The 15,008-nt window shown below is 35.3% G+C and overlaps 1 protein-coding gene across 3 annotated transcripts in view; it reads right to left on the bottom strand.

Moving 5' to 3' along the window:
* The window catches only part of LOC140452233 (plasma membrane calcium-transporting ATPase 2-like), a 417,554-nt gene that overhangs the window by 268,252 nt on the left and 134,294 nt on the right, over positions 1-15,008 (bottom strand). The gene's annotated exons all lie outside the window — the stretch shown is intronic.

Below are 15,008 nucleotides of genomic sequence, written 5' to 3'. Positions count from 1 at the left end.
TATGTCTGTTTCTATTGATGTTTTTGCTTTATTTCGTCATTACTTCTCCTATCCATTCTTGTTACTCTGCAGCATCTTCGTAGGCATTCCATCTCTGTTGCTATTATCTTACTGCTGTTTTTCTTGTTTATGATCCAATTTTCGGCCCCATATGTCATAATACTTCGCACTAATGTTTTATAAATCTGCGTTTTTGTCTTCATATTTAGGTGTCTATCCCACCATACTGAGTTAAGTTGTCGGATTGCTGTTCTTGTTTGTCCTAATCTTTGTGTAATTTCTTCCTCTGTTGTTGCCTTTTTCGTGATTATAAACCCCAGGTATTTGAATTTATCCTTTCCTTTGATTGTTACGTTGTCATCAATCTGTAGATCTTCTATGTCTTCTTCACTTGTAGATAGGTACTCTGTTTTCGCGAGGTTAATATCTAGGCCAGCCTTGGTATATTCTTCTTGTAGTTTCTTCATCATGTAGCTGAGGTCGTCTTGGTCTTGTGCAATCACTACTTGATCGTCTGCAAAACTTAACGTATATAGGTATTCGTTCCGTACCGGTACTCCCATGCCTTCGCATTTTCTTTTCCATGTAGTCAAGGCTTTCTCTAAGTATATTTTGAATAGGGTTGGAGATGTGGAACAACCCTGCAGGAGCCCTTTTGTTGTGGTGAAGTCTCCTATGATTCTTGTTTCCATTTTAATGGACACTTTATTTTCTTTATACAGAGCTTTTGTAGCTTCTATGAGTTCCGTCTGTATTTCTAATTTGTACATTGCCTCCCATAGTTCTGACCTTGGTAAAGACCACACTTGGTACCTTTCTCAGATCCACAAATGCCAAGTGTATATCTCTATTTTTTGCTTTTTTCTTTTCCAACAGTTGTTCCAGTGTGTATATGTGATCTATGCATGATCTTCCTGCCGTGAAGCCTGCCTGATCCTCCCCGATTTTGCCTTTTATCGCTTGCTCTATCTTTTCTCGCAGTATCTTCCCATATAATCTTCCTATTGATGATATTACGCTTATTCCTCTGTAGTTTTTGCATCGTTTTCTATCATCGTTTTCGCATCATCGGGAATCCGAAAAATAATTAAAGTAGCAAACGACTGATAGCTACAAGAATCCCGTTTAGAAATTGAGAAACTGGAGTAACGACACGGCAGCTTTCATTTGCATAAAAACTAAAATAGTTAACAGGTAAAAGCAGAATTTACAGGCATAGTATATTACAAGACTCTGAGAAGAATTATTGAAAGATGAAGAAAGAATCTACCAAGAAATAAAATCTAACCGAGATACTGGCACACCGATTTTAATCTCAGAAGTTCAGAAGGCCATTGACCAAGCCAAACGAACGAAGGCTTCTGGTCCTTATGAAATACCTGCAGAATTGTTTCAAGTATTAGATCATGAGAGTGTTGCGATTATCACCTCCTTATTTAACAAGATATACAGCAGCGGTAAATTACCACACAGCTGGTTAGAATCAATATTTATAACTATCTCCAAGAAAATTAATGCCAGACAGTGTAGCGACTATTGACTTCAGTTTAATGAGTCACACGCTCAAAATTTTTAGAAAATATTACATTGTCGCCTATATAAACTTTGTGAGGGGCTAACTGGTGATGAGCAGTTTGGTTTCCGAAACGGTGTGGGTACTCGGGAGACTCTTTTTTGTATACAAATACTCTTACAAAAGAGCATTGGGTTTAGAAAAAATATTTACGTATGTTTTATAGATTTCGAAAGAGGCTTTGATAGAGTACCACATACACTACTATTTCAATGCTTGGACTCAGTTGGTCTAAACAATTATGGCACGTATTAGATTGCTTAAAAATCTATACTACAATCAGACTGCTTGTATTAAGGTGGATCAAGAGGTTTCAGCTAAAGTTTCTATTAAGCGTGGTGTTAGGCAGGGATGTGTTATGTCACCGATGTTGTTTAATGCCTAAACTAAACCAGTTTTTGAGATAGCGTTAAATAATCGTCGCGAAGGTGTTATAATCGGTGGTGAAATTATTAATAACATCAGATACGCAGATGAGTCTGCCATACAAGCAGAGAGTCTAGAAGACCTTCTCAAATGTTGAACGATGTAAAGAACGAATGCACTGAAAAGGACTTAGCAATCAACGCAAAAAAAACAAAATGGATGGTGGTCAGAAAAATTAATATCGAAGACTCTATACTAAAATTAGATAAATCCTAGAAAGGGTGGAACGCTTTAAATATCTGAGTTGTTGGACTGACTGCAGGGTTAAAAGTGACGAGGAAATTTTGACCAGAATAGAATTTGCATACACTTCTAAGAGGATTGAATTGCTACTTCCGCTTTTTTCTATGAATGTGAAATCTGGACAACAAAAATTAAAAAATTTTAGAAGCGTTCAAGTTGTGGTTTTACCTTCGCATGCTCAGAATCCCGTGGACAGTATACATATCTAATGAACTTGTGCCAGAGACTATGTACAAGGAGCGAGAATTGATCAACATCATCAAAATGAGAAAGGTCCAATACTTTGGTCATATAATGAGAGGACCTAAATATCATTTACTCCGGTTGATCATTCCGGGTAAAATCGAAAGTAAACGCTGGGTTGAAAGAAAACAACTGTCCTGGCTGCGAACATTAGACAATGAACCGGTCGATCGGTCGAGGAATTGTTTTATGTAGCTGCCAAGCGAGAAACATTTCATTAGCTTTTAATACGACAATAGCCAACGCTTAAAAACAAGCACGGCACACAACGAATAAGAAGAATGAAAAACAAGCAGGACGTTCTTGCTGAACTCAGAAGAACTAAGAAATGGGACATTTTATGTCTCCAGGAAACATAGATAGGAAAATGCATCATCATCACCATTTAACCCGGATCTATCCACTGCTGGATATAGGTCTCCCTCAGTCTTTTCCATGTATTTCTGTTTTGTGCTGTTTGCATCCAATTTTTGTCGATCCGTTTTATGTCATCAGACCATCTTGTTGGTGGACGACCTCTACTTCGATGTGCTTCTTGTCTCGGTCTCCACTGTATTATTCGCTGTGTCCATCTGGTATCCGACATTCTAGCTATGTGCCCCGCCCAGTTCCACTTAAGGGTCATAATTCTTTCTATGGCATCTGTCACACCTGTTCTCCGTCTTATTTCCTTGTTCGTGATCCGATCCCTACGAGAAATGCCTAACATCGATCGTTCCATGGCTCTTTGGGTAACACAAATTTTATTTCTTACTTTCTTTCTTGGTTAGGGTTAATGTCTTTGCAAGGAAAATTAACCGTGTAAATAGGAAAATGCATGCAGGACAAAAAAATATGGAAAGCATCTAAACGTAGAGGTGCCGTACCCAAAGCATGTTAGTGCAATTTTTGCAAGACCAGATCTGAAAATGCTGTCGGAATACAGAATAACGCAATATGATATTGAAGTGCTAACCATCGATATTGGCGAGATTACAGTAACATCAGTATAAAAACTATTTGGAAAAACGTTTAGTTTCTCACATTTTGGAAATCAAAGAACACAGTTCGTGGGGGGTCAATAGACACAACGCCTTCTGGGGGCATAGTAGACAATAATAAACGATTAAAGAAAGAATGAGCAGAAACTAATAACTTGGCACTCTTGCAGTAAACAAAACTGTCTTGCTGCTTCGTCAGCAAAATCTAGAGGCAAGGTTAGAACCTAGATAATGGCTCATAACCTCCAAGATGACTACTGCATCAAAAGGGTATATGAACCAATCCCAAAAACTTAACATAAACCTATAGAGGAATAGAGGGTTACGCAGAAATATGAATAAAAAATTGCTTTCCACACAACATTCAATTTTAAAAAGGCCAAATTGATAAACTTTGCAGAGGACATAGACATGGCCATCAACAATCTGAACCCTATCCCAAAGAACTACGACATATTTATGGAGGCATTCAAAAGAATATTAAGACGACGCAAGCCCAGCTTAAGACCAGAGAAATCCAAAATAACTAAAAACCCCAAAATCCGGAAGAAATTTCCCAGAGATACCTTTTACAATCAAAGAACTAAATCAAGCTCTCCACTCCATCAAAAATGACAAGGCAGCGGAAGTGGACGATATATGTGTGGAACAAGTAAAACACTTGGGCCCAGTCGCTAAGAACTGGATCTTAGAGAAGATTAATAACTGCCGGCACAAATGCAATATTCCGAAACTATGGAGAAAATCTAAAGTAATACCGATTTTAAAGCCGGAAAAGACCCAGACCCAGACGTATGGTTGTAGTATATATGGATATGAACAGTGATAAAGGTTTACACGGAACACGGTTAATTCGGCACTAACTTGGGGTCTTACTCGGCCGGCAGATGCCAGGGTGTCTTGCTCCGTGACATTAGATCACCCAGATCCCGTATCGCCAGACTTACTGAAGTCTGGTTATACGGTAATTTAAAAAAAAGTCGTCATACTCGAATTCAAGGAGAAACAAAGGTATTTGAGTATCACGGGTGTTGTACGGAATTAAGTCGTGGACTCTTACAGAAGCTACTTGCAAGAAAACTTAGGCTTTCGAAATGTGGCTTTATCGTCAAATCTTAGAGATATATCATATCGACCACGTTACTAATCAGGTCATTTTATTAAGAATGCAAAGAGAAAAAGGGCTGTTAATTCCAAACAAAACAGTCAAAATCAAATACCTCGGTCAGATTATGAAGAACGCGAAAGATATGGATTGCTGCAAAAAATTTTAAAGAAAAAAGTTTAGGGGGGAACAAGGCCAAGGAAGGTGAAGGATTTCCTGGCTAAATAATCTATGGTGGTGATGGTGATGGTCGCCAACATCCGAAATGGATAAGTACTACAAGAAGAAGAAGTACCGCTAGACAGGTCGCTGATATATGAACACCAATGTGAGAAAACATGATATAAAGTGGCAGACAGAAACAACATCCTCAAAAAACTACAATATTGGCGTAGCCCAATATTGGACCAAACAATTTGAAATTCCTAAAACGAAACAGTAAAGTCAGCTGATAGTGTTGAATATAGTGGATGAGAAAAGAAGCGAGATGGTCAAATACTTCGCGAAATTTACATTCCTCACCCCTGGATGTAGGGAAGAGAGCAACTTTGAAATTTTAAATAGAACCCTCCATTTTTAATTGTATATGCGGATTCTTCAAAAAATTCGTAAATAACTGTATACATTACCACAAAAATTAGTTTGCATACTTCTGATCTATACTTGTTTTTTTGTAATTACAGCGCCATCTATCGCGAATCGAAACAAAAAATCAGATAACGCTTGTTTACTTTTTCACCCAAATTCCGAATCTGCAATAAAAAATGGAGTTTTCTATTTGATTTTAAAAATGCAAGTTGCAGTTGGGGTCGTGTTTGGTGTCATTCGATATATTTTTGAAAAATATTGAACACGTTTTTTGGTTGTTTGTTTAGCAGTGTATTTCTAGAGATATAAGACCGTTTCTATAATTTTCCTAGGGTATCAGAATAAATCATTTTTTCCGATTATAGCGACATCTATCAACAATTCGAAAAAATAACTCGAATAAGAGTAATCTTATATACTCTTATATAACTCTTAATAAGAGTTATCATCCAGGGAAAGATTGAAGGCAAGAGAGGAGTAGGTCACAAACAGGACAGGCATAAATAACACTGGCGATCTTTTGCATGCCGCAAAAGACAGACGTCTGGCCTTAAGATAATTCGCCAACGCACTATAGGTGCACGGCACTATAAGAAAAAGAAGAGTTATTTATTTTCGCCATACGGAATACAACTCTGGGGGTTCCTATTAAATATTTCAAAGTTGTCCCCAGCCCCACCCGCAGGGACTGGGGATGAGACGTCTTGTTTGGTGTTATTCGATAGACTTTTGAAAAATATTGAACACTTGTTTTTCGATCGTTCCGTTCGTTTTCTCACACCCTATATATAATTGTAAAATAAATATATAGGTCATTTGCGTTGAATGTCTAATGTTGTATTGTCTCAGTAACTTAGCTAATATTTATTTTATTATCATCATGATAATAAAATTTATTTTATTATCAGTATATTATAATCATCATGATCATCATCATCTTATGGAAATGATTAAATTTTTTATACTGGGTTTTGTAGTGTAAGAATTCAATAAAGAGACTAATCTGTTTTACACATAAGTAAATACATGGCTTCCTGATAACCTCGAAATTATCTGCAGTTTTTTAACCCATTTTAAAAATAGAAACTATAGATCCAATCAAGTAGATAATAGCTAAGTGTCAAAACAAAAACTCCTCATTTCAATTTTTTTTATTTTATAGAGAGAGGTATTCTACTATTTTAAGAACATAGGATTAACAATTATTACATATATCAATAATATCTATTATCGTTCTTCTTAAATTTACTTAAGGATTCATAAAGAGATATATACATTTATTTAACTTGATAATCAGTTTTAGAAAAACGGATAAAAATTATTTTGATTTGTATCCTTCTTTATAAATTTATTTACATTAAAAATTTTATTAATAGAAGTTTTTTTTTATTCATTTATTGCAATTTACAACCTACTTAATAAATAAATACAATAATAATTAGTAAATTATATGAAAGAGATCATGTTAGAAACATTGCATAGGAATAATTTTTGAATTAACAGCTTTTCCGCACACAAATGGTCATATACAGCTGCCGTCGCCTACTTAGTCAGAGTTGATTAAATATAAATATATTATTTCGTCGCATATCTTGTGCTACGCCCGGATGTTGACTTATTATTGATTATAGTAAAGATAGTAAAGTTAATATTTCTTTGTCGTTAATATTTCCGTTTTATCACGCAGAATTACTATTTTATTTCAGTCGATTGGTGGTAACTGCTTCTTTTGTTGGGCTTAACCAACATTTAAGCTTGTTGCTAGGTTGAAGATTTTGTTCTCAAAGTGGACTAACGAATCAAGTTATAGTTTGTTTATCCTGTTGTTTTGTTCCTTTTTAGCTCTTTGTTTGACTGTTATATCTTTAATTTTCTTAAGTGGGAGTCTGATGTATTTACTCTAGAGCCGTGTCCTGCCTATTTATTTAAGATCTTTTTCTTCATTTTAAATTTGAGCATACATATTTATTTTTATTAGAAAGTCTCCTATATGCGGAAATTCTACAGCTAGACTTCTACCTCACAGGGATAGAACACCCCACTTGCAAACTAAGCAGAAGCTGAGCTTTAATTATTTTGAAGACCATTCCGGTTCAGACACGCAATTCAGTGCCTAATTCAGACGAAACAGACCCCAAAATACACTCGCGATCATAAAATCCGGGTCATCTTGAAAATTTCAAGTTTCTTCAATATTTTTGCCTCTGGTGCAGTAATAACCTTTTTTTGGCTAATGTATTTTTTATTTGTCATCAATGTTTGTTTTGAAAGAAAAAAAAATGGTTTTTTATTGTTTTTATTGAAAAAAAAAACAAATCAAATCAAATCAAATTATTGATAAAACAGACATACAAAAAAAAAATGGAAAATACAGAACGTGGTAAAAAATCAGTGAAATTTCAATGACCAATATCGTGTATTGCCTCCCCTTGCTCTAATAACCTCTTGCATACGACGGGGCATACTCTCAATTTTTCTCCGGATTACATGTTGTGGTATGTTATTCCACTCACTCACTAACAGATCCTTAAGCTCCTGTGCGTTGTTAGGAGGAGGTGTATGGGTTTGAATACGTTTTTTCAAATGGTCCCAGAGATGTTTGATGGGATTCAGGTCCGGAGACCTAGCTGGCCAGGCTACCCTCGTAATTCCTACTTCGTCCAAGCATTACATACTGATCCTGGCAACGTGCGATAGCACGTTGTCCTGCATAAAAACGGCGTTTTCTCCAAGCCCTGCCATGTTGGGCATAACATGTTCTTCCGGAATCTCCGTAATGTACCTTCGTGCAGTTAGGGACCCATTTTCGATGAAGGGTAATTCTGTGTCGAAGTCGGAAGATATACCTTCCCAAGCCATGACCGAGCCTCCACCAAATGGCATTCTAGGAGGAATGCAAGCTTGTGAAAATCGTTCACCGGTTCTCCTCCAAACTCTTACACGTCTATCGGATCCAGTTAGGCAGAAACGGGATTCATCTGAGAATAACACTTTGCTACAATCGTTAATTCCCAACGCGCGTATTGTCGAGCAAAAGCTAGTCGTGCAACTCGAGGCACCCGGCGAAGTGGCGGTCTTCTAGCCATTACCCGAGAAGATAGTCAAGAAGAACGGAGTCTTCTTCTGACTGTTGCAACACTAAAATTGCGATTTCGTACTTCCTCTAGACGATTTTGATGCATAACCGCTGTCGAGGTCCGGTTTCGTAAAGACTGAAACACAAGGAAACGGTCATCTAGTGCCGTGGTCGTTGTTCTTCGTCTAGAGCCAGGTCGCCTGGTTAGCAAACTTGCCTCCTGAAAGCGTTGAAGCACTCGTTGAACCGTAGAAAGGCTTACGCCAACAGTTCTTGCGACTTGCCGTTGAGTGTGACCGTCTTCCACAAGTGCAACAATTTGTGCCATTTCAACAGTCAAAGGCATTTTTGTCAAAAAATAAATACTAATAATGGCACTAATAAACACTAATGGTGGCAATAATAAACGTTTGTGCGTTGCATTTGAACAGAAAGTCGAAGCACAAACGAGACATTTAAAACAATCGGAGTTACAGGTAGCGTCCATTTTGGGAAGTGTGCACTTTACCGCGAAATTGGCACTATTCGAATTCTTTGTTACAAAGGAAACCGCAACAATTCTCAGAAACATGCATTAGTTTGTATTTGTGTTATTATTATTTACGATAAAGCTCGTTAAAAATGAAATATCGGTGATTTTCAAGGTGACCCGGATTTTATGATCGCGAGTGTATATTCCTTTATTCATCGTTAAATATAAATTTAATTTTCTTACTATTTTTTTGTTTATACTATCGCAATAGCTATAATACATTTCTTAAGCATTTAGATTAGTTTGATTTTCAATTTTAATTAATTCTGAATAATTTACTTGTCGACTTTTATACACCAAAACTATTTATGTTCCCGTAATAAATATATTTTAACCTTTAATAAATATATTTCTATATAACTTTTTTTAACATTTAATAAACAAATTATTTATTTTCAAAATGTTAACTTTTTTATTATCTATGATAATAATAATATCGCCAATTGATCTTTAATTCTGTTTCAGGCAGCTAGCGTCGATACATAATAGCCCAGGAGATCTGATGGCTTTAGGTGCTCTTCGAAGCACGGTGATGGCTCGTATCATTTTTAGAAATAGAAATGTCGTTGTTGGTGCCGATAATCGAACTCGTGCGGTCTAACTTAGAAAGCTACTATCTTAGCCGCTGAGCTGCGAGCGCCACGTCATATATATCATAATCGCATTATTAGTCATCTTAGAGAAGTGCTCGTACAGTTTCTTTACTCAAGTTGTTTCGCTGTTAATTTTAATTTTCCTTAAGTTTGTAATTATTTTCGTTTTTTTATTTTTTATATTTCATTGTGTTCCATCTTTTTTGTGTATCTTATTTCTCTGTTTTTTGAAGCAAAATATTTAAAAACTGTGGCGCCTTTTTACTCGTCAGTTATTTTCCTGTTTTTTGTATTTTTTTGGTAATCCTTAAGTCATTCTTAAACCTCTGTTAACTAAGAACTGAGCAACGGAGCTATATAGCTTAAAGGTGTGTCGATGTAACAATAGAAGTAATTTATTCCAAACTATGGCACCTTATTTATAAATTTGGAAAAGCTAAATCGCTTCTTGACAAGTTTTGTATGTATATACGTTGTATGTATAACTAACTTTGTGATAAAACGTTATTTTGAACGAGAAAGGACATAGGTCGGACTTTTATAAGTATCTTAACAATTTTGTATAGTACCGGTAGTAAGACAATAGGTCTATGGTTGCAGATATTCGATTTTTCACCACCCTTTTGAAGAAGAATAATAATGGCTGTCTTTAGACACACTTAGGAATTATTAATTAGTGAGTCCAGGACTTCCAACACATTTCTTGGGAGATTCAAGAAAATTTTTATGGATAGTCCATCAGTACTACCGAAAGATTTGCTTCTGATACTATGGATTGTTTGGGGAGATAGACGATTTTAATAGTACATCTTTTTAGCTGTCTTAATAGGTTTCTCTGTGCATGGTGATATAATCAGTGACAAAGATGTTGGTAAATTTCTTGATGTACAGTAGTGAACGCATATTCTATATATATATATATATATATATATATATATATATATATATATATATACGATGACATGCATACAATGAGTATACAGGTACTCTATAGTTTAGTTTAAAGCTGCTCTAACAAAAAACTGAAAGAAAGTAACATAAACATTTGCCTTCAAAAAGAAGATTGGACAAGACCATAAATGAATGTTTCAAAACGTCAGCAAATCAAAGTACTACTGGAAAGCCAGACGACTTCAATTTACATAGGAAGTTGAAAGAACTGGCTGTCATCAGAAAAACAAAACAGCGTGGTATCATATTAGATAAAGGTAAAATTAATCTTAACAATAACGAGCAAATAGAAACAAAGAAGCAATATATACAGGAATTTTTTAAAGTTGAGACGCAAATCGAAGACAAAAAACTATACAACAGTAGAGAAGCTGATAAAAGTATAACAATAGAAAAGGTTATTTATGCAGTAAAATTGGGAAAAAAAGCTACAGGTCCTGACGAGATACCAGCAGGAATCATTAAAGTAATCAGGGAAGTTCAAATAGAGATACTAAAAGACTTGTACTAAGTGGACGTTCGTAACTTTACCGAAAAAAGCTAAGGATAGATCATATTGTTATTATCTTAGGCTTAATGAGCCACACTCTAGAATTATTGTTAAAAATCATACATCAAATGATTTTCAGAAAATATATTGTTAACACTCAATTTGGCTTCAGAAACACAATGGGTACAAAAGAGGCCTTATAAGGGAAGATGTATGTATGTTAACCAGCTTCTATGTGTCTATTTCATTGATTACAATAAGGCATCGGCATAAGACATTAAAGTCCGATATAACCGTCTCCTACAACAACTTCGAGATATAAATCTTAATTATAAATTGGGAACAGTGTCACCGAAAATGATGAATATATACAAAAAATCGAATTAAAAATAGGAAAAGCTCGATCAACAATTAATAATATGAGAAAAGTACTTTGCAACAATGATCTGAGCCTGCAAATCAAAGTACGGACAATAAGGTATTATTGTATGGAATAAAGGCGTGGACACTAAAAAGGAAATTGGCAACATAGAAGCGTTTGAGATGTGTACTTACATGAGAATCTTAAAAATAAGCTAGGTGGATAAGATTCCGAAAACCGACGTTTTGAAAACAATAAAAAAGGTGAAGGATGTTATGAACACAATTAAAATAATGAAATTGCAACATCTGGGCCATGTGGTTAGAGGAGAGAGATATATGTGCTGCAGATCATATGATATTGGATAGAGAAAGCCTATGAAGACGACATATAACCTGGCTAAATAATTCGAGACAATGGTACAACTGTAACTCTGCTGAGCTGTTTAGAGCAGAAGTATCAAAGGTGAAGATATCCGTAATGATAGCCAACCTTCTTAAATGAGACGGCAGTTAAAGAATAATAATAATACGGATGCTAAGATAGTATGAGTACATATTGAGAAGAGACAAGATAAATCCTAAACATCAATATCTCACTGGATACCACTAGCAAAAAGTAAAGAGGTAGACTGAAGTTATGGTGGAAGAAAGTGGTGATAGAGTGTATAATGATTTTATAGACACAAAACTTAAAAAAGAAAATAAAAGACAGAAACAAATTATTTTTACCATTTTTAATGGAAATGAATCACAAGTTCAGTTAAACATGCGTTTATTTTTAATTTTTCGATTTCCACTTCGTTCTAGGAAATCGTTTTTAAAATACAAGTTAAACAAATTATTTTGTTTTCTTACTGGTTGTACAAACATTCGCGAAATTTGTGCGAATGTTTTGCGAAGGTTAACACAATAAAAATTCATTCACTTTTATCCATTCAGATTATCAGCCCTCACTTTATTCTATTATTTGGTATTATGTAATAAAGTTTTAGATTCAGATTGATTTACACTTAATATTAATTAATTTCTCATTAGAAAACAAATAATAAATGAAAATTCTTAAATCCGAAAATTTGCAAATGAGCTCGTCTTTCAAAACGGTAATCGTATCATCAATGTATTCAACGGATGAATCAAGATCAATAACAACTTTTTCTAGAGAGGTGATTAAGGAAATCATAGAAGAAATAGAAACGTTGACCACATTTAACTCTTTGGTTACTTCTTCAAATTGTACTATTAAACCGATAAGTTTTTCAAGAATCATCCACTCTTCATAAAAATACATATAAATACATAAAGACTGATTTGAAAAATACGCCCGAACTTATAAAAAGGGCTATTTTATCAAGAAGCATATTCTAAATGTCACTATAATTTGATTTACTTATGTTAATAAGTCCCTGATCACACTTTAAATTCAAAATTCACTTGTTTTTGTGTACGAGAAGACCAGGGCGAGCGAGATAAAATTTAAGTTGCATAGATTCGGATTCGCATTCGCATCCGTGAATGTCGGTAGCAGACATTCGCATTCGCGTTCGCGAATGTTCAAAAAATGACATTCGTTACATCACTACCTTCTTCTTCTTAAAGTGCCCTCTCCTCAATGGAGGTTGGCTACTACAATTTTAAAATCTTCTCTATCTTCAGCTGTTCTTATTAGCTGTTCAAAATTTAGCCCTGTCCATTGTCGGATGTTTCTGAGCCACGATAGTCTTTTCCTTCCTAGGCCTCTCTTTCCCTCGATTTTTTCCTTTCACTATAAGTTGGGCATATTGGTACTTATTATTTCTCAGTATGTGGCCTAGGTATGATGTTTTTCTAACTTTTACTGTGTTAAAAAGTTCTCTTTCCTTGCCTATTCTATGCAGCACTTCTTCGTTTGAGGTATGCGATGTCCATGAAATTTTGAGCATTCTCCGGTAGATCCACATTTCAAAGGCCTCCAATTTATTTACGGTTGATGTTTTTAGGGTCCACGTTTCAACTGCATATAGAAGAGTCGACCAGACGTAGCATTTTGATAAACGTAGTCGAATTTCGAGTTTTATTCGAGAATCACAAAGCAGTTTTTTTATTTTTTCGAAAGATTTTCTGGCCTGTTCTATTCTCGATCTTATTTCTAGACAGGATTTAGGCTGCTATCGATCCAACATCCCAGGTACTTAAATCTATTGACCTGTTCTAAAATGTGCCCATTTATTGTGCAAGGTTGAGGTACGTTTTGATTTTTTCGGATTGACATCACTTTGGTTTTTTTAATGTTTATTTTCATACCAAATTGCTCACAGGTCGAGTTGGTCTTGTCGATGAGTCGTTGTAGACCTACGTCGGAATCCGCAATTAACACTGTATCATCGGCGTATCTGATACTGTTGATATTTACGCCATTCACCTTGACTCCATCCTTGGAATCCTCCAATGCTTCTTTAAATAGAAACTCGGAGTAAAGATTAAACAGCAGAGGCGACAGAACACATCCCTGTCTAACTCCCCTCCTAATTTCTACTTCTGCGGATGTGGAACCTTCGATCCTAACTCTGGCGTTTTGGTTCCAGTACAAGTTTTTTAAGAATTTGATATCTTTTCCATCTAAACCGACTTCTTGCAAACGTTCTAATAGTAGGTCGTGTCTTACTCTATCAAATGCTTTTTCGAAGTCTATAAAGCATATAAATATATCTTTCTGTTGGTCGTAGCATTTTTGGGCGAGAACTAGTAAACTGAACAGGGCTTCTCCCGTTCCCATGCCGGCTCTGAATCCAAACTGATCGTCTCCGATGATTGTTTCGCACTTTCTATAGATACGATTATGTACGATTTTTAGTAGGACTTTTACTGCATGACTCATAAGGCTTATCAGACGGAACTCATTGCAGTGTTGTGGGTTTGGCTTTTTTGGTAGTGGGATGAATATTGACTCCAGCCAATCTTGGGGTATTTTACCTGTATCATAAATGCGATTGAATAAAAGGACAAATATTTCGATATTTTCTTCGCTGATTAATTTTAACGTTTCTGGGTATATTCCGTCTGGACCTGGGCTTTTATTTGTTTTAAGATGATTAATTGCATTTATGATTTCAGATTTCAGAATTGTTGGCCCTTCGTTGTTATTTTCCAATCTTGGTTCTTCTCGTATGTCGTGAAAAAGAATTTTAATATAGTTTTCCCATTCTTTCAGTTTGTCTTCCGTTGATTCTAGCAGTTTGCCATCCGTGTTCAGCATGGTGTGAAAAGTCGTTCTCTTGGTAGTCGATGTAAACTCTTTTACCTTTTTATGTAAATTAAAAAAATCGTGCCTTTGTTGTAGTTCTTCTATTTCCACGCATTTTGTTTCCAGCCATTTCTCTTTTGCTTCGGTTATTTTTTTTCGAATTATTCTATTTAGTCTTTTGTATTCTCCGTCCTTGTCATTTTTTCCTTTGGATTCTCTTCGTTTGTTCATTAATTGTAAAATCTCTTCTGTCATCCATTCCTGTTTGTTATTTCTAGGTGTTACTTTTAGATGTTTTTCCGTTACATTGTTCATTTGTTCTTTAATAGTTTTCCACAGAACGTTTATGTCATCGTACTCGCTAATTCTATTGTGGTCGATATTTCCTAAATTTTTGTTTAATTCTTTATTTACTGTCTGATATATGGTGTCGTTTTTCAATAATTGGATGTCTAATAGTTGGTGTTGAGGTTTTTGTTTCTTTATTAGTTTCCATCTTGCGCGAACTTTTGCAACAACAGGATTATGATCGGAATTGATGTCAGTTCCAGGATATGTTTTTGCACTGATGATTGCATTGTGATATCTTTTGTTGACCAATATGTAATCTATTTGGTTCATCACT

Source organism: Diabrotica undecimpunctata, chromosome 10 (genome assembly GCF_040954645.1).
Source record: "Diabrotica undecimpunctata isolate CICGRU chromosome 10, icDiaUnde3, whole genome shotgun sequence".
Lineage (NCBI taxonomy): Eukaryota > Metazoa > Arthropoda > Insecta > Coleoptera > Chrysomelidae > Diabrotica > Diabrotica undecimpunctata.
This window is presented reverse-complemented; position numbering and strand designations above follow the sequence as displayed.